This window comes from Phoxinus phoxinus (assembly GCF_949152265.1).
Source record: "Phoxinus phoxinus genome assembly, chromosome: 7".
Lineage (NCBI taxonomy): Eukaryota > Metazoa > Chordata > Actinopteri > Cypriniformes > Leuciscidae > Phoxinus > Phoxinus phoxinus.
Genome location: NC_136882.1, coordinates 30,994,600 through 31,022,455, shown reverse-complemented (window position 1 = coordinate 31,022,455; position 27,856 = coordinate 30,994,600). Strand labels below are relative to the sequence as shown.

At 39.8% G+C, this 27,856-nt stretch overlaps 1 protein-coding gene across 5 annotated transcripts in view; it reads right to left on the bottom strand.

The window, feature by feature from the left end:
- Positions 1-27,856, bottom strand: part of map2 (microtubule-associated protein 2) — a 109,165-nt gene that overhangs the window by 52,665 nt on the left and 28,644 nt on the right. For all 5 annotated transcript variants that reach the window (XM_079619379.1, XM_079619378.1, XM_079619380.1 and 2 more), the window contains exons 2-3: positions 26,147-26,219; positions 5,911-5,999 (exon numbers count right to left, since the gene is read on the bottom strand). The gene's annotated coding sequence lies outside the window, so the exon portion shown is untranslated. The remainder of the gene's footprint in view (positions 1-5,910; positions 6,000-26,146; positions 26,220-27,856) is intronic.

Below are 27,856 nucleotides of genomic sequence, written 5' to 3'. Positions count from 1 at the left end.
AAATTGCCCCAGAAGAAGAAGAACATTTGCATTGACATTCAAAGACTTCAACTTTTCTATTCTGAAAGTTCAAAATAACTCACGATAGATCCCAAATTTGAATAGGCACACCACGGCGGCTGGGATTAATCCTTGGAATGTGGCACGTATACTGACAGTAAACAGTATTTGAATAAACGAAAAAGGAAATTGCGTCTGGATGAACATTAATTCCAAACCCACATGACAGAAGAAATCCTTACTTAAACCCTTGTTTAAACCCTTTTGTAAATCATTTCAAAGCACTTCAAGCACATAAGAAAAACACAAGCAAAACTTCAGTAGAATTCAAATGGAGATAAAAATCCATATGGAAATGCATGTAATACATTCACCAATTCCTACACTCTTCAAAATAAAGGTTCTATATGGTTCCATGAAGAACCTATAACCTTTTCATTGCACAAAAGGTACTTTATAATACAAAAAGTTTCTTCAGATTATTCATATGTTCTTCACACTAAGAAAAATTCTTTAAAATTATTTGAATAACTGTTCACTGAAAGGTTCTTTGGAAGAAAGAAAAAAGGTTTCGCAGAGGAAACAAAGTCATACAGGTTCGGTTCGGAACGACATGATAGTAAATAAATTATAATAACATTTTCATTTTTGAGGGAAGTGGCCCTTTAAGGTACAAGTATGCACCATTTAGTAGTAGATTAGTAGATAAGGCACAAAAGTGTACCATTGGAAGGTTTTGTTCCAGTGCAGTACTGTTATACCTTAAGTGTCACACTTTTTTCCAGAAAGTGCATATCACTAATTCAAAAAGTCAAACTGTCAGTCAGATTACATGCATCGCTTATTATGCATGATTTTTTTTTTAAACACACTCAGCTTGCCAAGACAAGCACTGGAGAACTTCTACACACTGAAAGTAATAAGAGTATGCTGGCAGTTGTTGTAAACTGTAGGTTAAATAGGTACTATCCTTCATTCCTTCCCCCTCTCTTCCTCTCTCCGTACGGAGACCTGGCTCACTCCACTGCAGCTGCATTGCAGAGCTCTCGGCTCACGCATACACACATGCCAGAAGGAAGACAGAACTGCAACTACTGGACTATGTGAGATGTGGACTGAAAACTGTCTTTGGGTGTTACTGTACAGTGCTGCAAATGAGGACACAGATGCAGGTGTTTTATGGGCCTTTTTTTATTTGCTACAGAAAGAGGTTAGCATAAACCTGTAGCTTTGATTTAGATAAAGAGTCAGCCTGTCAGCCAAAGAGGAGTGGGCATCATCTTCTATTGAAACACAGCTGAAGTACCATTTCCTCTTGAATTATTCATTTAAGACATTCTCAGTATCTGTGAGAAATTCAAGCTAGCAAGCTGGGCATTCAGTATCCTGTCAAACATTTCTCATGTCCGTGCACTGTGTGGAGAAGGTCTGTCAGTCTTTTAGGACCAGGGTTTTTGAAAGGTTCCGGCATATGGTCTATATCTTTTTTTAATTGAGACTTACTACTGTATTATAAAACTAATCTATTGTACGTTGCCCTAATTGAACAAACAAACAAATAAATAAAAGAAAAAAAGCAAATAAAATATTATAAGAAATGCAGTACCATTAAAAAATTTGGGGCTGGATTTTTTACAGTAAAAATAATAATATTATTGTGAAATATTATTTAAATTTAAAAATAGCTGTTTTCTATTTGAATATATTTTAAAATGTTATTTATTTCTGTGATGGCAAAGCTGAATTTTCAGCATCATTACTCTAGTCTTCAGTGTCACATGATTCTCCATAAATGATTCTAATATACTGCTTTAGGGCTCAAGAAACATTTCCTATTATTATCAATGTTGAAAATAGTTGTGCTGCTTAATTTTTTTTTGTGAAAACCATTATGTTTTCTCTCAGGATTATTTGATAAATAGAAAGTTCAGAAGAACAGCATTTATTTTATATATACTGTCACTTTTGATTTTTTTGTATCTTGCTGATCCTGAAGCTAAACTATATATAGTATATAGTATATATATAAATAAAAAAATCAGAATCCAGAATGAACAATCCCAGTCAACATAATCAAAAAATGTTTTGGTCTAATTCATTCAACACAATTCATTATGCATGCTTACAGCTGTTTCCCCCATGCAGGTGGGATTTTTGGCATCGTTTTATAGTACTATTGTAACCCTTTCTAAAAATCTAGCCAATAAGTAACATACTAATTTAATTTAAGTAGGTTTAATTTATGTTGCTTATCAAAAAAATAAAAATAATAATAATTATTATTATTATTATTATTATTAATATATATATATATATATATATCTTTCTTTTTTTACCTTTATTTAACCAGATGATCTCATTGAGATTTAAAACCTCTTTATATATCCGGCTTTAGATTATTCCATTAGAAATTCTGCACATTCCTTTGGGATTTTTTGACAAGCAACAGTAACATCACTCATCTGGTTAACTTGCATAAGACTCATCACAAGAGAATGACAAGTGTCTATCTGCGTCTCATTATTTTGTTTTCCCTCTGGCTTTCCTCTCATTTTTAAATTATTATTGTTTGCTGCGGGAGCTCGAGTAGTTTAAAAATTCACAGTGGGACAATTGGAATCTGCGATACGAATGATTCTGCTCCTGCATCTTACACATGCAATTAAAGTCTTCAGGCTAGATTACACATCTGCTGTGAAACCTGTTAAAAACAAGCTTGCATAAGTGTGGTCGTGACACCATTCACTGCTCTGCACTTCCTACAGGCTTAATATGGATGCTAGTGCGGCGGTGAGGGTTATACGCTAGCGAAAATGAAGAAAGGAAGAACGAGTTATTAAATTGAGATGTGTATAGATGCCAAATTAGTTTAAAATTTTCATTCACAATCGCTTGAATATCATTTAATGTGTGACTCACGGTTGACTCATAAAAAGAAACTGTTGGCATAATCCAAAAAATTAGAAGATTAGCCTTTTGCTAATCTTTTTTTATTGGCGAAGATTGGTTACATGAATTTTGTAAATGAGAATGCACGTTTATTAACACGTAAACACTCAGACACGTATGTGCAAACATCTATCAAACCAACAGCTGCACGTGTTCCAGTAAAAAAAAAAGAAGACAGGAATCTCATCTCTTTCACACGTCTCTGTGTGGGCGTCCGCACGTGGGAACATCGACCCGCCAAGCCACTTCCTACCCATCAACATGAACATGTAAACATTCATTAGATTGGAAGAGCCTCCGAGTTTTTCCGGCTCTCAGAGGGCCCGATGTGCATTCAATAGCAAAGAGAGGAAGGCTAATGAAAAGCCCTTCTGCAGCAGCTTCGTATGAAAACAGAAGCAGAGAGAAAAGCAAAGCACTGCTTATTAACTGTCTTTTGTTTTGGTATTTTGCGGGTGTGCGTCACGCTCATCAGCAGCTTGAAGGGCTCTCTGCCTCCCGCTCAACCCACTCACAGCTCCTGTGTACTGGAAACATTCCCTCCACCTCTATCTGCAACTGTAACTATTATACCACCGTGTTACAATAGGGCTACAAGGTTCTTAGGCAGTTTTGAATAGCCAGACATTTGATAATCATAGTCTTCTCTACATTGCAGAAGCTCACTTAAAGGAATATTTCAGGTTCAATACAATCAACAGCATTCTTGATGCAATGTTGATTACTGCAAAAAAAATTATTTAAACTCATCGTTAGTGAATGGGGTACATTTTTGGAGGATTTAAATACAGAAATGTGAAGCTTGTAATTTTTATACAAGCACTGCTTCGGTTGAAATGTGTGTAATACTTGAGCTGTAAAGTTGTTATTGTCATTTCTACAGTTGTTTTAAAGTTTAAAGGTTATGTGGTCATGGCAATGAAGAAACTGGATATGACTTTATAAGGAAAAAGTCAATTACATGCATTCTCACAATCTTGTGGCTATATTGTTATTGTTAACTAAAACTATTAGGCCACAATTTATTTTTGTTAGTTAAAATAAAGATGAAATAAAATAAAAAATATTTGAATATAAGATGAAAAGCGTAAAAATAATTTAAAGCTAAATAGAAAAAAATTATATATATATATATATATAAAGCACGTAACAAAATTACAAAAACAAACTAAAATAAAAGCTCAAAATATTGATAAATACTATAATAGTACATAAATAATAGTACAATAACACTGAAACATTAACATTTATGAATTGTCCCAAATTCACTTCCATTGTGAGTGCTTTAGGGCAACCCAGAATGTTACTCTTTTTTTTTTTTTAAGAAAAAGAGGGACAATATACATTTTTGTACACAATCTTATGCAATATAAGCACAGTCAATTTATCTTGTACTAAACCCATAAAATTCCTTTAAAGGTCCTATATTGTACAACTTTCTGAAGTTTTATTTTAGGTGTTGATGTCCTAAAGAATATATATTTGCGGTATAAGTACCAAAAACAATCTCAATCTATTTTTACAGCTCCTTTCTCGGGAGCTCTGCCAAGAACAGGTCGATTTTGGCCTTTCTACTTAATATTCATGAGCCTCTCTTCCAATTGGCCTGTTATTTTCTGAGTGACCCACCATTGGTGGGGGTGGTGACTGAAGGCGGTGACTGTGTAGTTCTGACATCACATTTATACAGAAGTCACAACGGCTCGTGAAAAGCCACTACTTTATGCAGGCTGTGTGCATTTGTCTGTGGATTGACTGTTTTGAAACTTATATATAGTTTCATAGCCCCTAAATCTCTGTTATCATGAAAAAAGCACGGAAGTTTCAGTTTTGACAATATGGGACTTAAAGGTCCCATATTGTCAAAACTGAAACTTCCGTGCTTTTTTCCGTGAAGCAGCCTTAAAGGGCTGCTTCACACTGACCCAACAAACAAAAATATCGTTTTCTTAGCGCAGTGTGAATTGGACTTCAGACAGGACAGGAAAAAGCTGTCTGGCTAACATGTAACTCTATCAATCACATATTAAATCAGATATAAGACTGTATCAGCATGGGAACTTGTAAACATGACTCTGTTTCCCAGAGGACTGATAAAATGCACCCTGACTCTGAGACCAGGGCACTGTCCTACATAGCCCATATGAAATGGACTTGTGGTCTTGTGACCTTCCCTAAAACGTGTTTGTGAGATCCAAAACACTGTAGGATATCCCATTTGCCACTGTATTATTCAGAAGGGTCCTCACAAACACCCCCTTTGGGGCCACACTGGAGCAAACTTCACCACAGACTACTATCACCTATGTGGCATCATCTCACCAAAATGTGGAATTGAAATGCAAGGGCTGAGGGCGGCATTTTGGACCGGGTCCAACTGCTATATACGTAAGTAAGAAAATAATTAGTATGTCTGAAATCACAACCACGCAAAAATGTAAAATTGACCCACAATCCCTAAAAGGGAAGGAGTTCTCTATTATCATTTTATTATTGCTTACATAGAATATACATTCATCATGCATAGAAAAGTTGCCAAAATGGCCGTCGAGTGGACTAACTTGCCTAAAAAGGAATAGATCACTTTAAAATGAAAATTCTTTCATCATTTGCTCACCCTCAAGTTGTTTCAAACCTGTATGAATTTCTTTCTTCTGCTGAACACAAAGGAAGATATTTTGAAGAATTTTGGTAACCAAACAATTGATGTACCGCACTGACTTACATAGTTTTTTTTCCCTACTATGAAAGTCAATGGGGTACATCAACTGTTTGGTTACCGATATTCTCCAAAATATCCTCCTTTGTGTTCAGCAGAATAAATACATTTTTATATGAATGAAAGTTTTTTATATGTATCAGAGGTGCTGCATAAGACATGTTGCTGCGATGCGTGCGGAGTCGTAATAAGGTCTGCTGTGTTGGTCATGAGAGAGATGTGCTGCAGGGATTGGCTGGTACCTGTCTAGGTGGTGGTACTCCAGTGATGATTGGTGGCGTATTAGGAGGAGGCTTCAGGGCCCGGAAGAGTCTCTCAGTGTGATAAACACCTGCAAACAGATCATGAGGAAACACTGTGAGCTGCAAAAAATTATACATATAATAAGTGAATGTTTCAAAGCTGTTAGTGATAGAGAAAATATCTGTATAAATTTGGGAGGAAGAACACATGGGAGTATGTGTTGCTAACACACAGAATGAGCTCATTAGTTCTTTAATGAGATCGCAACCTAGGCAATCAGCGTACAACTGTGTACGACACACACACACACCTGGACACACCACAGAGACAGGCCTTCACTACAGCACACACATTTAGTGCTGAATGGCACACCTATAGACTGCAAAACCCTTACTTCTCTCACTCTGCAAACAGAGGCATTACATTTTCAACTGCCATTACTTCAGTCTTCAGTGTCACATGACCCTTTAGAAATTCTAATATGCTGATCTGATACTCAAGAAACATTTCTTATTCTTATTAATGTTGAAAAAACAGTTTCTGGATTGTTCAATTAATATAAATTTCAAAAGAAGATAATTTATTTGACATCTTTTGAAGTATTTGAATGTATTTACTGTCATTTTGGATCAATTTAATAAAGTATTTGTAATCCGGCTCTCAAAAATTATAAAAAATGTGGATTTATCAGCCAATATATCGGTTATCGGCTTTCAAATATATTGAATATTCGTTTATCGTACCGGCCAATCAGTGGTTTATCAGTACACCCATTAAAAAATTAACTTTCTGACCCCAAACTTTTGAACGCCACTCCACGGAGAAGACAAACCCTCAAAGTAGAATGATAAGCGGAAAGAAAGACAAAATAAGTTCAAACAAATCTCATGATCGTACACTATGTGGAGAGCGTGTGTCAATCTTTTAGGACCTGGGTTTTGGAAAGCTTCAGGCATATGGTAAGACTTACTATATCTATTGTAAGTTGCCCTAATTAAAACAAACAAACAAACAAATCAATAAAGTAAAAAGTAAATTAAATATTACAAGAAATAAGTTGAATCTAAATAAAAAATGATTTTACCCAATATTTGTATTTTCTGTGTATAGCGTCATTAGCTTAGCACATGCTAACACCAAATTCTATTGAAATCAATTGTAAGGAGTGCTGTTTGATGACACAGCAAGTTGAAGACTATGTAAAGCTGTTCACTCTACATGTGAATCAGTCACATTTATATTTAAGATGCCTTTGAAGAAAGTTGCCTTTATTGACTGTAAACAGCAAGGCACCTCAATAGGTTTTGAAACAGACCATTTATCTCCTTCAGACGCTCCATGGACAAAAAGAAAGCCTGACATAGATTTTCACTGCATCATTCTGTAAGCCATTCGTGGGCAAACAAGTCTCTGAAGGAGGCTCAAGAGAACATCTCCACAGGCCTGAACTAAATAAAGAGCTCTAGTTATCAGTGTACGACAGCAGCTCTGACACAATAGTCACCTCTGCTCAACTCCATTCATAGCCGCTTCAACAGGTCTTTATTATGGAGAATAATGTACTTATGACTGCAGCTTTGGTTCCAAATAAACCTGAACAACACTTTACTCCCATCAGCTTTTGGGACTGTTTGTGTGAGTGATAGAGTTATAAAGAGTGCCAACAGTAAAAAAAAGATGTCCTGCTTGTCCATATAATGGCAGTGAATAATCATGCTTTTTAGAAAGACGCAAATATTTTTCAAAGATTAACTTTAAGTGAGCAAAATATGACAGCAACCTAAATGTACAAATAAAGAAAATGAGAAAGAACAATTTCCTTATTCCATTCAGAATGATTACCATGTTTACTTTTTGTAAGCAATAATGTCTTTTCAGGGTTAAACATAATATTATTGCTGGGAGATGCATCTAAATTGTTCAATAACTTCGCAAAATATTACAAATAGCAGGTCTAAACGTACCCCCATCTATCTACATTATCTTGTTCTGGTGGGTCAGAAATGAGCAGCAGCTCTGACTCCCTACTTGCGCTTCAGGGAATCATGAGGTGAAAATGCAGCGTTTCCCTCTCGGCCACCAGATAATATACAAGCGCTCCACACACTGACTCACACTGCAGGAACATGAGGGCCCTTTGCGGCATTTTCACACTGAGAACTCCAACAAGACAGAATAATACCACCCTCGCAGGCACAGAGAGCCCCACACGAGTCCCAGAAGCAGCAAACTGACATCTGTACTGCAGCAGCAGATGGGATTTAATGCGTCCTTAACACACACCAACACACAGAAGCAAACAACTGTCATGCATACACACTGAAAACACACAAGTAGGCCTACATACTAACAAAGTTAGAAAAATGTATTCTATTCCACACTATAATGGCATTGGTAACTAAACTGTGCATCATTTGCATTATTATATATATATATATATATATATACATAGATAATTATATTTTATACATAATTATATATTTATATTATAGTATATCTACACGAACATACTGTATATATTATGATATATATATGTGTGTGTGTGTGTGTGTGTGTGTGTGTGTGTGTGTGTGTGTGTGTGTGTGTGTGTGTGTGTGTGTGTGTGTGTGTGTGTGTGTGTGTGTGTGTGTGTGTGTGTGTGTGTGTGTGTGTGTGTGTGTGTGTGTGTGTGTGTGTGTGTGTGTGGTATATATATATGTATACATATTGTTTTATTTAATTACCAATACATATATGTAAAAAAACATATAGATATTAAAATAATGTACATATGTAAAGACAAAAAAAAACATTTTTTTGTATTTTATATAAAATGAACAAGGGTCAGACACAGCCAAAGTTTTCCAGACAAATATCCCTAAAACAAGATCAATTTAACAAAGCAAAAAGCCGGATCAATTAGGACAAAACATGAAATAATTTAATTAAATATATACTGTATTCTCAATGTATATTGTACCTTACATAAAGTGAAAAAAAAAATTTGATTCAAATAATTTGAATTGAATTTATTACGCTGCAGTTCCTTCCTAAAATTACCGGCCAGTTTTATTTACTCGCCAAAGCCAAATCATATTGGCACTTGGTGAGCGTTCATTTTGGACCCTGAATACTAAGCAGTAAAGGCAGGGGAGGACAGCGAGAGGGAGGAGGACGGGCCCAGTGCTGTCTGGAAAATATCTGTGTTAACCGCAGGCTCTGGTGTGGCCATCTCGCTTTCTTTTCAGGATGTCATTATGTGATTTTCAGAGCAAGCAGTGTCTAAATTAGCCCTGTGCCTCCCTCAACTAAACTCACTGACTACACAACCCAAAGAGAGAGAGAGGGGAAAAAAAGAACTGCATTAACTTGGAGAAACTCCAAATCAAGCACATTATTCAAAAACCTGAAAAAGGCAGAAGCCAGAGTGAAAAATAGACACATGCCAGCATAGCTGCTGTATGGCTGAATGTTCAGAGCAGATCTGCATGTTTAAAGCAGGAAGACTGGCAGATGGCATAAATATGCTTCTGCTGAACTGCTATCTCACCCCAGCACTGTGGTCTATGAACACTACACGACCAACAGACGGGCTTTACGCACTCCAGAATGTGCATTTCCATGAAACCACAATAGTTTAGAACTAAAATGGCTTGATAGCAGAGCGAAGAGTCTCTGAAGAGTTCTCCTAACAACTTTGAGGGGGGAAAAAACTTCCAGATCTATAGCATTTCATTTTCCCGACTGCGAGACTGAGAGGAACATCCGCCTCTGCCTCTGCCTTGGGAAAATTATATTTTATAATTGAATTGAAATGACATGATATGCAATTCAAAGGATATTTGTATTCTGTAATCCAACATATTTCAAAAATAGATATGGGGGGTGATGCAGGACAAGACTTGATTATGTCTTTCAGCAGGTACTGAATGGACCAAGAATTTTTACATTACTATAATAGACCTTAGTCAGGGTAGCGCCATATTTCATTTTTGACTGGGAATGAAACGGGGCTGTGATGATAGAAATACAGTGTGTTCAGTGGATTGTACTTCTGTTTAACAACAATCGTATTGTTCAGCTGATGAAACGTCTTTCAGTAGATAAAAACTCCACAAAAGTTAAAAGTTGTGCAAATTACATGATTTAGGACCTTTTACAGTGAATGGCCTCGTTAAGAAGACTGTAAGTCTAATCACTCACAATTTTCATCTGCGTTAAATTCAATATGGTGTCTAATAATAAAAAATCAGACTTATCGGTTATTACTTAACCTGACTAATGTCTATGAAGTTGGAGGGTAGGGGTTGAAAAGAAAGAGGCATTTATGACAATCTGAAAAGCAAAGTCGTTTAGAAGGCAGAGCAAGTAATACATAATGCATCAAGAAAATAAATAAGTCCATTTTGATTACATGTTGACTTTAAATACCATTGCCCTCTAGAGATAAGTCGTCAAAAAGGTTTTAAGAAAGAGAGAGTTTTAGACTGGCTGATTCAGACCTTTTTCTTGTTTTACTGGGCAGCCACAGAGACGAGTGTGATTCCTCAGGACAAAAAACAAAAAAAAAACATTAACATTAGAAGACTAGGCCTACAATTAAAACTGATTTTTTTTTTTATGGAGCCACACTGGTAAAGACACGCTTGAAAATAGGGAACTAATTATGGCTTAGTTCTTCATGATGAGGATGACTTTATATTCTTAAACTTGTCTTAAAAGACCTCACTGCTGGATATCTCAAATTTGGTCCTGTGATAATAAAGATATCATTAAGCCAGTATTAAACAGTCTTATTATTTTTCCCAGAGTCAGTCATCACATTTCACTCTCTTGTAAAGATACTAATAAAAATGACAAGATCAGTTGATGGATTTTGGATTTATCTTTCATTATATAGTAATATTATCTGAGCTATGGGCTTTCATAATATCTAATTTATGAGATTGTTAAGATGGTTGTCTTTGTTATAGCAGATGATGGCTTTGTAATAAAGCGGGAGACAAGTTTTCTTCTATTAAAGGATAATTATTTGCTAACAAGCAAGGGATAAAAAACACTGCATTTAGTTGTTGTTAATAAATCAAGAGAATGTGGGATTGTTGTTTAGAGGCAGATTTCCCACAAAAGACTGTTTAAACCTGCTTTAAATGGACAGACAAAGTACAGTTTACCAGGATTTATTTTTAATTTTTGCTTTACCGTTCAGCAGTGATGGGGTGAGATTAGAGATGAGAATTCGAGATTTAGAGATTAGAAACGTCCAGAAAGGTTTGAGAGAAAATTTTCAGAGAAGCTGTTTCTAAATTCATATTTTTTTTAAAGCAGCCCCACTATAGTCATTAAAGCACTGCTTTTGTAACAAATTTACGGAATTAACAAAAAATTTGACAACAAATCTTGACTTTTCAGTTATGCTGCATAATCTGTATATCTTTAAAAGGCAAAATGCTGCAACTACATTATTGTCAAAACTGACAAATAACTGAAATTTTAACTCTTACACTAAAGACTCCGTGATGGATGAGGTTGGATCAATTATGCTCATATTCGGAGAATAGGGAGATTTATTTTTTATTTTTAAACCTTTAAAGGGATAGTTAATCATAAAATAAAAGTTCTGTCATCTTTTACACACTCCAGACCTACAGTATATGACTTTCTTTTTTTCCTGCTAAACACAAAATAAGATATGCTGGGAACATTGGAGCCTTTTGACTTGTACACAAAAAAATGTACACTAGTGGATATATTTAAAGACCTCCGATGCAAAAGCCTCTAAAAGCCACCTATGTCAAAAATGAGATAATAATATTGAGTGAATGCTCTCCGCACATAGTATACGTTCATCAAATACTTTCACTTTAAACTCACTAAATCCCAGCCTCAGCCCGTTCAGAAATGTCGGTACTTAGGTAGAAACCTATACATAGGAGCCTGATAAAAATGTTAATATTAAAGAAAAACGTTAGACGGATTTAGAGGCTTTTGCATCTGAAGTCTTCATTTATAAATATATATATATACATTTATACTCTCAACAAAGTCATACTGTCAAGAGACAGTAGTCATAAAGTCAAGACAAGCAGCTGAGGTATGGAATATAAGTGTGGGAATGCTCTGAAACCTTTCACACTCTAATTTCATGGAATGCACTAAATAGCAAAGCATGATCACATTGCGGGACCTGGTATGACATCATATATGGAGTTCATAGAGTTCCTGACATGAGCGGCTGTGACTGTAGTATCAGACTGAGAGCATCTCTCTCTCTCTCTCTCTCTCTCTCTCTCTCTCTCTCTCTCTCTCTCTCTCTCAGCCAGCAGGTTGAGAACCGTGCCCTCCCTGTCTGTCTGTCTTTCCTGCCCCTGCCAGACAGAGAAGAAGGGGGTGACCATTTCCCCCTTTTGGGCATTACATCATTGCTTTCCCTGCTGCAGTGCCTCCCAATGAAAGAGTCTGTGTGCCTGCCAAGTAAACAATTCTGTCTCTTCACATGCTTCCATACCGCACTGAGAAGAGTTTAAATACAGCACAACTGACACATGGCATGTCACGGCAACATAAAAAACATGAACCCATCAGTTAACATTTGGCATCTTTCAGAACAGAAGCTCTTTTACTATTTTCTTTACGTAATGAGCATGTTTAAAGGGAAAGTTCACCCTGAAACGAAAATTCTGTCATCATTTACCTCACCCTCATTTCGTTCCAAACCTGTATAGATTTCATTCTTTCAGAACAAAATGATAAATTTCACCTTTTGTGTTCAAGAAAGAAATTGACACAAGTTTGGATTAGAGAACATTAATTTGAAATGTTCCTTTAAGAAAAGTAAAATTGCAAACAAGGATGCACAAAAAAAAAGCTTTTTTCACATGACTCATATCCAGCTGGGAATGACTGTCTAATATCTGTGCTGAAGTGAAAATACTCAATGAAAACAGTTAAAGGGGTGGTTGATTATGATTTCACTTTTCTAACTATATTTATTGTGTAATGTTGCTGTTTGAGCATAAACAACATCTGCAAAGTTCAAAGCAAAGGAAGATTTTTGCTTATAAAGAAATCATTTTTAAGGACTACAACAAACGGCTGGTGGGGACAACATTCCTCCCAGGTTAGTGACATCAGCAACCCTCAAAACCCCGTCCCCGGGAACACGCAGTCCATGTTGAGAAGAGGAAGAGTTGTTGTAGTACAGCACATTTGTGTTTTGTGAGTCTGCTCAAGCTGTCGCGTCTTTTCATATGCAATACAGTACGTAACACAAATGCAATATGCAACTCAAATTCTTGAAGATATTTAACTCCACATCAGCAACATAAATTCATCAACTAACCATTCAGAAACGTCCTGTTGCATTCTACATGTTGTCACTTCTTCTCGAGTCTCTCCATCATCATCCGACTCCAGTTTAAACATAAAAGGCAGAACAGTTTCTGATATTTTAGTGCTTGTCTGCGTGAGGTAATCGGAGCTGCTAACACACACACACACACACACACACACACACTCTTAAAGCTCCGCCCTCTGTGCCGGGACTCGGGAGCAGCAGCTCATTTGCATTTTAAGGGACACAAACAAAACGAACGACACTTTTTTGCTCACCCTCAAAGAGGGACAATTTTAACATGCTGTAAAAAAAATTATCTGTGGGGTATTTTGAGCTAAAACTTCACATACACACTCTGGGGACATCAGAGACTTATTTTACATCTTGTAAAAAAGGGCCATTATAACACCCCTTTAATCAATCTCAAAACCTGTATTTTTACTACTGTATATTTACAAATGACAACAGGCAAGAGAAAAGAATGTGTTACAACCGACTAACATGTGTCTCTATATCTAAGCACTCGGCGCACCAAGGTTTTTTTTATTCAAACACTGTCAGTTACTAATATCACTGATTAAATTATTGGTCATCTATATTTTTTGCTATGTATGTATGTGCTATGCATTCACAGAAACCTATGCATATATTAGATTAATAATAATTGAATGAACTGTGCATTATTTCTTTAATATACCGTACATAATAATATTGTGCATATATAACCATAATTGCTTTTTGTTATATTTGAGAGCAGGCTGTGCTTCGATGCAGCAGTCGGTGTCACTGAGGACAGCAGTTGGTTCCTGCATCAAGCTTTCTGCCTTTACAGCACTGCAGGAGAGGGATAGACAGTAGGCAAAACGCTGTTCCTGTGCTTCAATGGCCTTCTGACATGATGCATGAAGACTACAGTCACCTGTATCGTGACCTTATTCAGCACAGACACAGCGGTGTGTTGAGGGACAGAGATAAATGAATGAGAAAAGGTCACGTCGCGTATGGCACATGCTTTCTGTCATGACCACAAGAGGTGAAGGGGAGAGAAGAATTGCTAAAGGAGTGGGCGATGGCGTTTAACAACAATATAAAACAATTCCTTTGTCAACTTCCTTTCTCAATTCAGTGATGAAACTGCCAGCCCTACAGTATGTGTACTCCAACCCATACTGCTTGGTGGCAAGACAGCATTTAATGTGCAATGGCAGAAAAAGCACAATAAATGTAGTCTATACAACTTACGGGCTATACTCGTCTAGAAATATTTAAATGTCCGTCTATTTCTCACATAAAGCGAAATTGTTATTTACTGATAATCTTCCCCTCTGCTACGAGAACAGCTCTGAAATGAAAGTATTATTGGCATCCAACTTGAGCAATGGTTTTAAGCTTGGAATATTATCAGTTGTATAGAAAAAAGTAGGGGTGGCTCGATACCACTTTTTCATGTCCGATACCGATACCGATACCACACACTTGAGTATCTGTCGATACCGATCTATACCGATACAATACCATATATTCCAGTGTTGTTACGGTACCAAAATTTCAGTGTTCGGTACCGATACCTGTGAAAATGCACGGTTCTCGGTACCAATTTCGGTACCTAAGCTAATTTAGATTAAATTTGCATATATTAAACTGTATATCCATTTGTTAGATAACATTAGATAAAATGACCAAACAATAGTTATATACACTGAAGCAATTATTCTCCTTGTGGTAATTTAAAAATGTAGCCTACTAATACATTTTTAAAATCAAAAGTTGTATCTGTTCATGAACAATCAAGTGTTTGTATTAAACAACATTCACAAACATACATTAATGTTGTAAAAATATATTGTTCACTCAATGTGTTGATGTTAGATAAGGCATTAAGTAATGTTAATGAATGGTATCTTATTGTAGTGTTACCAACTAAACAGGAGATAAAACGTGTTTTGTTTGACTTGACTGTCCTTTTATTTAATCCAAAACTGCGTTCATATTTAAAAGGCCTTTTTAACTAGATACAGCCGCACACGATACCACTTTAGGGGACGTTCACATATCGCGTTTTATGCGCGTGCAAATTCATTATTTCAAATGTAGGCGCGCGGCTTATAATAGAAGCATCTTAACAGGTCATGTGACAAAAACCAGCGGCCTTTCCGTAACAACATAGAAAGCTCGGCCGAACAGCTGATTATAGCTGTACAGCGCGGCTTTTTATTCCTCATCTCAATGAATATATCTAGTAGTAAAGCTAATGCAAGGGCTAGAAATCAATTCATTATTTGATGATACTTCCTCGTCATCATGGAGAGCGCAGTTTGCACCGCTTTCTCCTTTCCACAAGTGTTGGAAAGGCCGAGTCATGTGCGCATGCGCTACTTGCTGTCAGTCATCATCAGCAGAGAGCGCGACTGTACAAGCAAGACTGTGTATGCAAAGTGCGTGAATAAATATATGTAAGTTGACTGTTTACCTAGTTTGATGATCAATACTTGTTAAGGAGCTGTAAAGCCTTGATGTCATACTTTCATAAAGTGATGCATGTTTAAGAGAGATGAATCCGTTAATCGCGTGAGGTTGAGGGCTCGTGAATGTGCCGTTTATGTTCGATATTACTTGCAATTTATAATATTTATATTGCACACAGTGTTTGATTTGTACATATGTATGTGTGATCGGTACATTAGTATTTGGAACTCTTGTTATTTCGAGTTTAAGGACGCGATCTTTATGATTATGTGCCATTCATTTAAATTACCTCAGATTTAGTTTCGGTTTGAGTATTATGCCATTTCTGACCACCGGGTGGCGGTATTGCATATTTTCGTTGCTTGTATATTGATTTATTTATTTAATATAGAATCGGACCTGATAATTCTTTATTTGAGAAATGTAGATTTGGAAGTAATGTTTGTATAATAATACTAGAGACATTTGTTAATATATATCTTTATTTCTTTCCATTTGTAGACCACACAAACATACACATCTAAATTACTTCAAGCAATCTGTGTACTGCTGTGTTGTGTATAGCCAAACTGTCAACAATAAACCACCTTTGCATGGAACTGATTCAATCCATTGTGTTCTGATCGACACCCCATTGAGGAAAGCTAGAAATAATAAATCATCACCTGTTACAGTCTAAACATCTATCGAATAAATGGTCCTTCGAGCCGGATCTGGCATTCCTTATGGACAAAGAATTGATCAGTATCACTATGCAACCTGAAGAAGCATCTTCTCAGATTGTCAGACCCAAACGTCAAGTTCATCTTCCTGTTTACCTCAAAGATTATGATCTTACGACACATCGTAGAGCAGGCAGCCAGCCGGTATCGCCTCACACAACACAGCATGCACAGTGGCTTGGAGATGCTGCAGTGAACATCCCTTCACCTTCTACCAGAGTAACGAGTCCCATAAGTCAAGATCCATGGGACACAGTGGATGAATGGTCGCCCATAGTCGGGGAAAGGGATCCTTTTATCCAAAGAATGGATAGCATAGAACTGCAACAACCTAGGGCCAGCTACGCTCCAGTGCAGCCAGTTAATAGTCCTCAGACTTCTCCATATCATCGGCCATGGGAAGAACATCACTCCACGCCGTTGCCAAGTACATCTTTCCTAGCACAGGATAGACTCCTCCCACATCCTGGAACGGCATCCTACCATCCACACTCCATGGTGTCTACATCTTTACCACCTATCTATGGTAAACGTCACCAGACAGACTACACAGCAGCGCCACCTCTAAAGCCACACCAGCCCCTTCCTGCTACAACAGGTGACTCTAAAATGTTAGACATTCTGGGAACAATGATGGGTGAACTTCAGATAATGAAAGATCAGATCTTAGCGGCGACACCTACTAAATCACACATTCGGCCAACCATGTGTGGTGAACGTGTTGGCTATGATTTCCCTTCCTGGCAGCATCCTGAAAACCCAGGTCACCCTCTTTACCAGAGAACAGCTATTCCTATGCCGGGCCTCCAAGCAGATACTCCTGTCCCTCACTGGCATTCCAGGACATTGTACAAGTCCCCTGGAGAGACTTTAGATTATCCTACACAGGTGCGTTCTCAGTCCCAGCAACCCACAGGGCCACCGTTAGTACACAAAGATCCTTATGCCTCTCACCTGAATCCTGTAAGAAAAGAAACCACCTACCGAGGTCCTGTGCCAACCATACCCAACTTTTGTACTAAGGACCCCAGTGAGTTTACTCGTTTAAAGATAGCTCTTGGGAACCTTCTACCATCAGATGCCACAGAACTGTTCCGGTACCAAATCTTGCTGGATCATTTGAAGCTAGACGAAGCTCGTCTGGTGGCAGATTCCTATCTCAATTCACCATTTCCATACTCTGCTACTATGGCTGCTCTGAATGAAAGGTTTGGCCAGCCTCACAAGTTGGCACTCAAGAAGATTGCCAAAGTGATGGATTCCCCAGATATCCGACGAGGAGATACTGAGGCCTTTGACAAATTTGCTCTACAGATTAGGGCTTTGGTGGGTATGTTGGAAACTCTTGGAGATGAAGGTGAAGCCGAGCTTCGATGTGGGTCACATGTAGAGAGACTGCTGAGTAAGTTACCTGCTGAAATGAGATCAGGATTCCGAAGACAGATGTACCACCGTCCTGGGTCTGTATATAACCTTCGTGAATTTTCCGAGTGGCTCCAGTATGAGGCCTGGTGTCAAAGCAGTGAGTCACAGATCAGTTACAAGAGCCAGAGACCAGAACGCTGGAGAGAAGCCAAACCCACTGCCCGTTCAGCTACCATCCTTCATGGAGCGGACGACATTGCCACAAAGACACTCTCAGCACCGTCTCAAGTTAGACCAGTTAAAGCGGAGAAACCTAAACTCCCACCTAGAGCTTTTTGTCCTTACTGCGATAATGAGGACCATTATCTTAGTCAATGTCCCACTTTTAAGTCCTTTGATAAACAGCAAATGATTGAATGGATCCAGACCAATCATCGTTGTTGGCGCTGTGGACGTGCACACCAAGCAGCCCAGTGCACACTCAAGAAGCCTTGTAGCATCTGCAAAGGGAAGCACTTACAAATCCTGCATGAGGTCAATACAAAGAGTACCAGAGAAGGTTCCTGCCTTGTTAGTTCAACCACTGAGACACTGTACTTGGACAGACCCACTGACTGCAGGCGTGTTCTCCTAAAGGTCATCCGGGTCTTGCTGCGCTATGGAGGCAAGACGCTCGACACCTATGCTGTCATGGATGATGGGTCCGAGCGCACTATTCTTCTTCCTGATGCCGCCCATGAGCTTGGTATACAAGGTCAAGCTGAAAACATAGCCTTGCGGACCATCCGCCAAGATGTGCAGACCGTCAGTGGTACTACGGTTACCTTCCACATATCTCCTGCCACGCATCCACAGAAGACCTTTAAGATCAATGCAGCATTCACTGCGAAACGTCTTGGTTTGGCCGATTACTCCTATCCTGCCAGTTTGTTGGAGAAGTACAAGCATCTTAAAGATCTTCCTCTGCAGGCCTTTGAAAGAGCGAGTCCTCTACTTCTCATCGGAGCTGATAACACCCATCTAATCACACCAATTGCACCTGTCCGAATTGGTCCACTGGGTGGCCCGGCCGCCATAAAGACAAGGCTAGGGTGGACACTGCAGGGACCAGCCAAGATCTTGGAGACCAAGTTGCAGCCACAGCAGTGCCTTTTCCTGTCTCTCACCCCTGCAGAACTAGAACTCAAAAGAGATGTTGAAAGGCTGTGGCAACTTGATGTTTTGCCTTTCCGTTGTGAAAAGCAGGTAACAAGGTCCAGGGAGGACCAGGATGCCATTAACCTCTTAGAGACCAGGACAACTCGTGTGGAGGTGAATGGAATCTTACGCTACGCAACACCCTTGTTGCGCAGAAAGGATTCACCCTCCTTTTGTGCTCCGAAAGAGGCTGTGATTCCAAGTCTCCGGAGTATGGAACGACGACTTAGCCAAAATCCAGAGAAAGCAGCTGTGTACAATGCTGAAATTGAAAAGCTAGAACTGAATGGAGCAGTTACCAAACTCTCAGCTGCTGCAAGCACTATGACAGGGGAGACCTGGTATATCCCGCACCACTTAGTCAGCCACAATGATAAGGACCGTATTGTGTTCAATTGCTCTTTCCAATATAAAGGACTGAACCTTAATGATTCCTTGATGCCTGGTCCAACTTTGAGCTCTTCTCTGCTAGGTGTTCTACTTCGTTTCAGGGAGCATTGTGTGGCTATCAGCGGTGATATACGTGGAATGTTCCACCAAGTTCTGCTCTTACCTGAGGACAAGCCCCTCCTGCGCTTTCTCTGGCGTGGCATGAGACGCGGCGATCCCCCTGACATTTATGAATGGCAGGTGCTGCCGTTCGGAACCTCGTGCAGTCCTTGCTGTGCATCCTTCGCCCTCCAAAGGCATGTCTCATTGCACAGCACAGAGGATGAAGATGTGAGACATTCCGTGGAACGCTGCTTTTATGTGGATAACTGTCTACAGAGTTTCCCATCTGCTCAAGAGGCACGGCAGTTACTAGACAAACTTCGTGAGCTGCTAGCGTCCGGAGGGTTTGATATCCGCCAATGGGCCAGCAACGTTCAAGAAGTCGTCAGTCACTTGCCACCAGAAGCCAGATCTCCCAAGCTAGATCTGTGGCTTTCACATAATAAGGAAGACCCACGTGAATCCACCTTGGGACTGAGTTGGCACTGTGAGTCGGACCACCTAGGATTTAAGCATAGACCCGTTACTTACAGTGCTCTGACAATGCGAAACATATATCGTGTGTTAGCAAGTCAGTATGACCCCCTTGGAGTCATTCTTCCTTTCACCACACGAGCCAAGGTGATTGTTCAACAGCTCTGGATTAAGAACAGGAACTGGGATGATCCACAACTTCCCGATGATCTTCAGCAGGCATGGAATGTGTGGGAAGCTGAGCTGCAGTACTTACCTCTTGTAGTACTCCCTAGGTGCTACATTCCATCCAGCATGGACAACTCAGAGGTCACTCGGGAAATCCATATCTTCACCGATGCTTCTGAGAAGGCTTATGGGGCAGTCGCTTACCTTCGTTCAGAAGATCCATGCGGGAAGGTACACCTTTCATTCCTCATGGCCCGATCACGTGTTGCCCCACGTAAGCAGTGCTCAATTCCTAGACTGGAGCTGTGTGCTGCTCTAATAGGAGCGCAGTTGGCCAAGCTGGCTGAAAATGAGCTCACCTTGAAGATCCAGAAGGTCACTTTCTGGACAGATTCAACAACTGTCCTCCACTGGTTACATTCCGAATCCTGCCGCTTCAAGGTGTTTGTGGGCACTAGGGTGGCAGAGATTCAAGAATTGACTGACCTTAAAGGGTGGAATTACATTGACTCTGTCAGGAACTCTGCGGATGATCTTACCCGTGGTAAGAGCCTGAAGGACCTTATTGAACCTAATCGGTGGAGCCAAGGGCCAGAATTCCTCCTCCAACCTCAGAGTACTTGGCCAGCACCACCAGTTGTGCACAGCTTAGTGCATGATGACGCTACGGAATTAAAGCGAAGTGCCTTCTGTGGCGTGGTCAACGCAGCACCAGTGACAGCAGATGGTAGTAAGTTTAGTAGCTGGAAAGACTTGGTCGAAGCAGTAGCACGGGAGTTGCACGGGGCGGCAGAACAAAGTGGCTCCCCTCCAGCCAGTGCTTACCAAAAGGCAGAACTGACCGCGCTGAGACAGGTCCAGATGGATAGTTTTCATGAAGACTACCATCTGTTGAAGAGTGGTAAGCCTGTTCGTTCTAGCAGCCGCTTACTTTGTCTTTCCCCAGAGTTCGACAGAACCAGTGAGGTAATACGGGTTGGAGGACGATTAAGGCGGGTGGAAGGATTAGACCCAAGCACAGTACACCCTATCGTGTTGGATTCCAGTCACCCTAACACTCAGCTACTCATAAAGGAATATGATGCTCGCCTTTGCCATCCAGGACCAGAGCGAGTGTTTGCGGAGCTCCGTCGAAATGTGTGGATACTGAAAGGGAGAGAGGCAGTGAGAAAGCACCAGCGAACATGTCTTGAATGCTGTAAATGGAGGTCGAAGCCAGCCTCCCAGAAGATGGCTGATCTCCCTCCACCACGACTTCGGTTGTTCAAGCCTGCTTTTCATTCAACCGGAATGGACTGCTTTGGGCCTCTCCTGGTCAAAATAGGTCGTCGGACAGAGAAGCGGTGGGGACTTTTATTTAAGTGCTTGACCACCCGGGCAGTGCACCTTGAGGTGCTGACATCTATAGACAGTGATGCCTTTCTCATGGCACTACGTCGGTTTATAGGTCGCCGTGGGAAACCTGCAGAGTTATATTCGGACCAAGGCACCAACTTTCGAGGTGGTGAGAGGGAGCTTAAAGAGGCCTTCAGTCAGCTCAGTGGTGATCTGCAACAGCAGCTAGCGAAGCAACAAATTAGCTTCCATTTCAATCCTCCAGCTGCTCCACACTTTGGAGGGGTGTGGGAACGCGAGATTCGTTCAGTAAAGGCCGCACTTTATACAACCCTGGGCTCAGAGTCAGTAACTGAAGAAGTGCTTCGAACTGTCCTCATAGAGATTGAGGCCATCCTCAACTCCAAACCTCTTGGTTACGTTTCAGCAGACATTGCTGATGCAGATCCGATCACCCCAAACTGCTTTCTAATGGGGCGGCCGGATGGGTCCCTACCCCAAGTCGTATATCCAGTGTCTGAGCTGCTAGGAAGACGGAGATGGAGACATTCACAAGTATTATCTGACAGATTCTGGACGGCCTTTATAAAGTATTACTTACCTGACATGCAGGCCAGAGGAAAGTGGCAGAATCCATCAGTAGACATCAAACCCGGGACAGTTGTCATGCTCGTTGACCCTCAGTTACCCCGTTCATTGTGGCAGATCGGGAGGGTACTTAATGTCTTTCCTGGGGCTGATAATCGAGTTCGAACGGTCGAGGTGCAGATTAAGGACAAAGTCTACACGAGACCCATCGCTCGACTGATTGTTCTTCCAGAGATCCGAGATGAAGGTGATGAAAGCCACACTGGTGACTAACAATATTCCATATAGTGTCGGCCTTTCAATGGAGCAAATTTGTAACCAAATTTGGGGGCGGCTGTGTTGGAAAGGCCGAGTCATGTGCGCATGCGCTACTTGCTGTCAGTCATCATCAGCAGAGAGCGCGACTGTACAAGCAAGACTGTGTATGCAAAGTGCGTGAATAAATATATGTAAGTTGACTGTTTACCTAGTTTGATGATCAATACTTGTTAAGGAGCTGTAAAGCCTTGATGTCATACTTTCATAAAGTGATGCATGTTTAAGAGAGATGAATCCGTTAATCGCGTGAGGTTGAGGGCTCGTGAATGTGCCGTTTATGTTCGATATTACTTGCAATTTATAATATTTATATTGCACACAGTGTTTGATTTGTACATATGTATGTGTGATCGGTACATTAGTATTTGGAACTCTTGTTATTTCGAGTTTAAGGACGCGATCTTTATGATTATGTGCCATTCATTTAAATTACCTCAGATTTAGTTTCGGTTTGAGTATTATGCCATTTCTGACCACCGGGTGGCGGTATTGCATATTTTCGTTGCTTGTATATTGATTTATTTATTTAATATAGAATCGGACCTGATAATTCTTTATTTGAGAAATGTAGATTTGGAAGTAATGTTTGTATAATAATACTAGAGACATTTGTTAATATATATCTTTATTTCTTTCCATTTGTAGACCACACAAACATACACATCTAAATTACTTCAAGCAATCTGTGTACTGCTGTGTTGTGTATAGCCAAACTGTCAACAATAAACCACCTTTGCATGGAACTGATTCAATCCATTGTGTTCTGATCGACACCCCATTGAGGAAAGCTAGAAATAATAAATCATCACCTGTTACAGTCTAAACATCTATCGAATAACAAGCGCGTGCTTTCCCGTATGCAACCATGAACAGCGCCTGGAAAACTAATTTGCACGATTCATTCCTCCTTGTCAACAAGTGGATTCAGAGCCACCGCCGGTCGCCATGTGTTTATGAAGAGGACGCAACTGTGCACCTTTCGGACAGCGCACCAAGAACCGGATTAATCCAATACTTCGGTACCACCGGACTACTTAAGAAAAGCTGGTACCGTAACCATGTAGCTGCTATTTTTTTTTAGTACCGAAGTACCGGGTCTTTTGACAACACTATATCCACACAGCTGACATGATAACTTAATTGCTGAGAGGGCTCGCTTACCTCACTCACCTCTAGCTACCGTTCACGTGATGCCAGTGTTGCCAAGTCCGCGGTCTCTCCCACCCCGAAACGCGATTCGTTATTTTTAAGAAGCAACTGGGCGGGATTTGTATGTGAAAATCTGGCAACCCTGCGTGACGCATGTTGCTCATCTCTCTTCACGGCATGTCTCTCAGGTGTTGTTAAGCATTTGTATGACAATTTAGGACTAAAGGCGGGCGTACACGGTGCGATTTTTTGCTGTTTTACGAGCTCGCAGATTATTTTTTCACTCGGGAGAAATCGAGTGCAAATCGGTGATGCTCGCATGGTCGCGGCTCGCAGCGTGTAAGAGGAATTACGAGCCGAGCCGAGCACGTTATGAGCACCTCCCCGACCTCCCGATCATTTTTAAACATGTTTAAAAAATTCGGGGAGTCGGCCCGATTTTCACCAGCGTATAGGCTGTCCCCTATTGCCAAATCATACACAACCGCCTCACAGGCTAGATCGATGGGGCTATACCTCAGTGGCAGCAACCACACAGCGTGCGCATACACTGTCACACACACACACACACACACACACACACACACACACACACACTCTCTCTCTCATGTTTTTATGTTGAACGGAATGGCTACTGTTACAGTATCTGCATTTGCACACACATTTCTGTCATTTTTCTATCTGAAGCTATTGCCTGAAACATTGAAAGCTCTCACAGAGACTGTGTTTAACCGCCAGCTCGGGATAAAATTCGTGCAGGAGGACAGTCGTGCCGTGTACCAGCTGCTTTGACGCGATTATCAGTTTAACTGACTCGTAACGTGTGCAATATCTCACGACCTCCCGAGTGTCCGAACTCGCACCGTGTACGCCCGCCTTAAGGGACGTGATCGAATCGGATCGGGTTATACTCCCGCGATTCATGCAATATCCGATCCAGTGATTTTGGCCAGTATCGGACTAATACCGATACCGAATATCGGATCGGCGCACCCCTAGAAAAAAGCTACATGGAAAAAACAACACACACAGCCCAATAAAGATTTTAAATAAATAATTATTCATACATACAGGTAAAACTCGAAAAAGTTAATTTATTTCAGTAATTCAACTTAAAAGGTTAAAGTAATATATTATATAGACTCATTACATGCAAAGTGAGATATTGCAAGCCTTTATTTGTTATCATTTTGATGATTATGGCTTACAGCTGTGAAAACCTTTTCACAATATTCTAATTTTGAATTTGGTGTTTTCATAAGCTGTAAGCCATAATCATCAAAATTATAACAAATAAAGGCTTGAAATATCTCACTTTGCATGTAATGAGTCTATAGAATATATTAGTTTCACCTTTTAAGTTGAATTACTGAAATACATTAACTTTTGCACGATATTCAAATTTTTCGAGTCTCACCTGTCAATGCACATGCATACAAACAAGCATTCAATAAAAATGTATATGTAAATGAAAAACTAAAGTAAATTATTAGAACTGACTTTCCCAACACTAGTGTGCCGTGACAGGTTGTCAGTTGTGCTGTGGAAAATTAACAAATTCCCAAAAAGAAAAAGAAAAGAAATGCTACAAATAAGAATATATGTTCGCTGTGGGTGGAAACCTTGTATCTCTATATTTTGTCGTGTTTGTGACCAAAACCTGATTAAAATCTCCAAAAACCTCCCTTATTTGTAAATCTGGTATAAAAATGAAAAAAAAAAAAAAATCAAAATGTGAAAATGCAGAAAGTTTTGTGTGAAGGGAAGGTTTAGGGTTAGGGTTAGTCTAGGGGATAGAATAGTTTGTACAGTATAAAAACCATTACGTCTATTGAATGTCCCCATTTAGATAGCTAAGTAAACGTGTGTGTGTGTGTGTGTGTGTGTGTGTGTGTGTGTGTGTGTGTGTGTGTGTGTGTGTGTGTGTGTGTGTGTGTGTGTGTGTGTGTGTGTGTGTGTGCACATATATAATCAGTTATAATATACATATAAACAGCATATAAATATTTTTTATTGCATTTTCAGCTATAAGTAGAATATATTGATATATCACAGTATCAGTAATTGTATATCATGGTAACTGTATAATACTATAAAACACAATTGCTCATACTGTGATATAGTATTCAAGTTACTACATCACCCACCCCTGGGGACCCACACCATCATTAAATCACTGCTATGTATCTGGACAGTCTATGGTGATGCTAATGGTAGGTGTCTAGACAGGCACCGTCACGTCACCCTGACTCCAATAAGCATGTTATCCCGACCGGCAAACACACAGACACAAAATTACATGACAGCACATAATACACATCTGCTTCAATGTGTCCAGCATGCTAGTTAACAGGTACACTGATTCTCAAAAACAGCAGAAAAATGCACAGGCGATACATCATCAAAGAAATGTCACAAAATAATGAAAGATGCTGACAAAAGCTGAAAAAAAGAAGGAAATGTAAAGACATAGAGGGGTGTGAAAATGCCGGTACTGCCCATATTAGCCTGTCAGATTCTCACTCACCTTATGTGCCAGAGCGTTACACACAATGACGCAGCATCTCTGCAGCACAGCGAGCAGGGAGGCAAAGAACAGGAGGGAGGACTGAAAGAAAAGCGAGAAAAAGAGGATAAAGAGCCTACCTGATGAGATCTGCGTGTAGGATCCTGTTCTTTAGCGTGTAGCACAGAGGAAGACGGAGAACCTCAGATGGACCTGGAGAGAGAGACAAAGGAGAAAGAAATGTGGCAGGTGAGCTCAAGGTGTCCGCAGAGTTCCCTTATATCAGTCACATGACCTCGGCAGCTAAAATACACGTTCCTCATCAATGGCCAGAGACACATGTGTGAGTTTAGCATGCGCCGTTCATACTGCCACCTTCCAGCAAGTGGGAGACTGGTATGAGCGAGGGGTAGGGCTGTGTGTGTGTGAGAAAGAGAGAGAGTGTGTGTGTGTGTGTGTGTGTGTGTGTGTGTGTGTGTGTGTGTGTGTGTGTGTGTGTGTGTGTGTGTGTGTGTGTGTGTGTGTGTGTGTGTGTGTGTGTGTGTGTGTGTGTGTGTGTGTGTGTGTGTGAGTGTGTGTGTGTGTGTGTGTGTGTGTGTGTGTGTGTGTGTGTGTGTGTGTGTGTGTGTGTGTGTGTGTGTGTGTGTGTGTGTGTGTGTGTGTGTGTGTGTGTGTGAGATGGTAATATAATTAACAGCCTGATACACCGTAAGCAAGAGCAGAAGTAAAAAATAATAATAATGAATCTGTGATTGAGCAGAATGTTCTAGAACGAGCTCAGATGCTCGGAGGCTACATAAAAGGAGTGCAGATGAAAAGAATGGCATTGCATAAAAGGAAAAAATCCATCTACAATGCAGTATCTCTATATTGTAACAGTTATAGATAATGATAATGGTAGTTTCTAAAAAGATTTCCCCAAACACTCCTACCACACATTTGTCTGGGCCCTCAATCTGATATTGTTCAGTCAAACACGTAGCCCCGCCCCAAACTCACATTGTAAAATTTACGCTAAAATACTGCCAGCTGTGGTAACCAGAAATATACCGTATAAAATACGGTAGCAACATTTTAGGTTTTACAGACTCAACTTAAAATTTACAGTAATAAACCGTATTTCATTTTCTGATATAATGATCATTTACCGACCTATTGAATAAATAAAATCTGATTTGTGCCATTGTAATACACTGACATCCAACAATCACAGCAGTGATGAGAGTCACATGATCAATCAAAGCTCATCACAAGCAGCTCTTCCACAAGAAAGTTAATACTAATATATAGAAGCTGCACAGTCTCATTCACACAAACATTAAACATCATCATGGTAACACACAGGAAATGTTAAAAATGCAATAAACATTAATTTAACAACATAAAACCCTAATGTACATAACTGATTAGAAAAAAACTAAGAAAACTAATAAGAAACAGTTATTTCAACAAAAATGAACCAAATGTGAAGTGTCACGCAGGGAATTGTGGGAATGTCACTTTATGTTTTTTCACTGTAAATTATAATGGAATTATACAAGAACTGTAAATTTAACGGTATTTTACAGTAAAATTACATTAAATGTAGCTTTTAGATCTATCACAGTTATTTACCGTATATAGTAAGGAAACTTTCTGTTAACCAATTAACAGCTTTTCACTGTAGCAGTTTTTCTTACCGTCTTTTACCGTTAAAATCACAATAATTTTTACAGTGCACGCAACTGGTGAAGAAGTCAGCTTCAAACCAAAAATGCATGTCAGTCCACTTGGTGGCCATCTTGGAAAGACTGTGAAGATGTACTCCTATATACTTGAATGGCCTGAAGATCTCTTTAGTAGTTTTTACA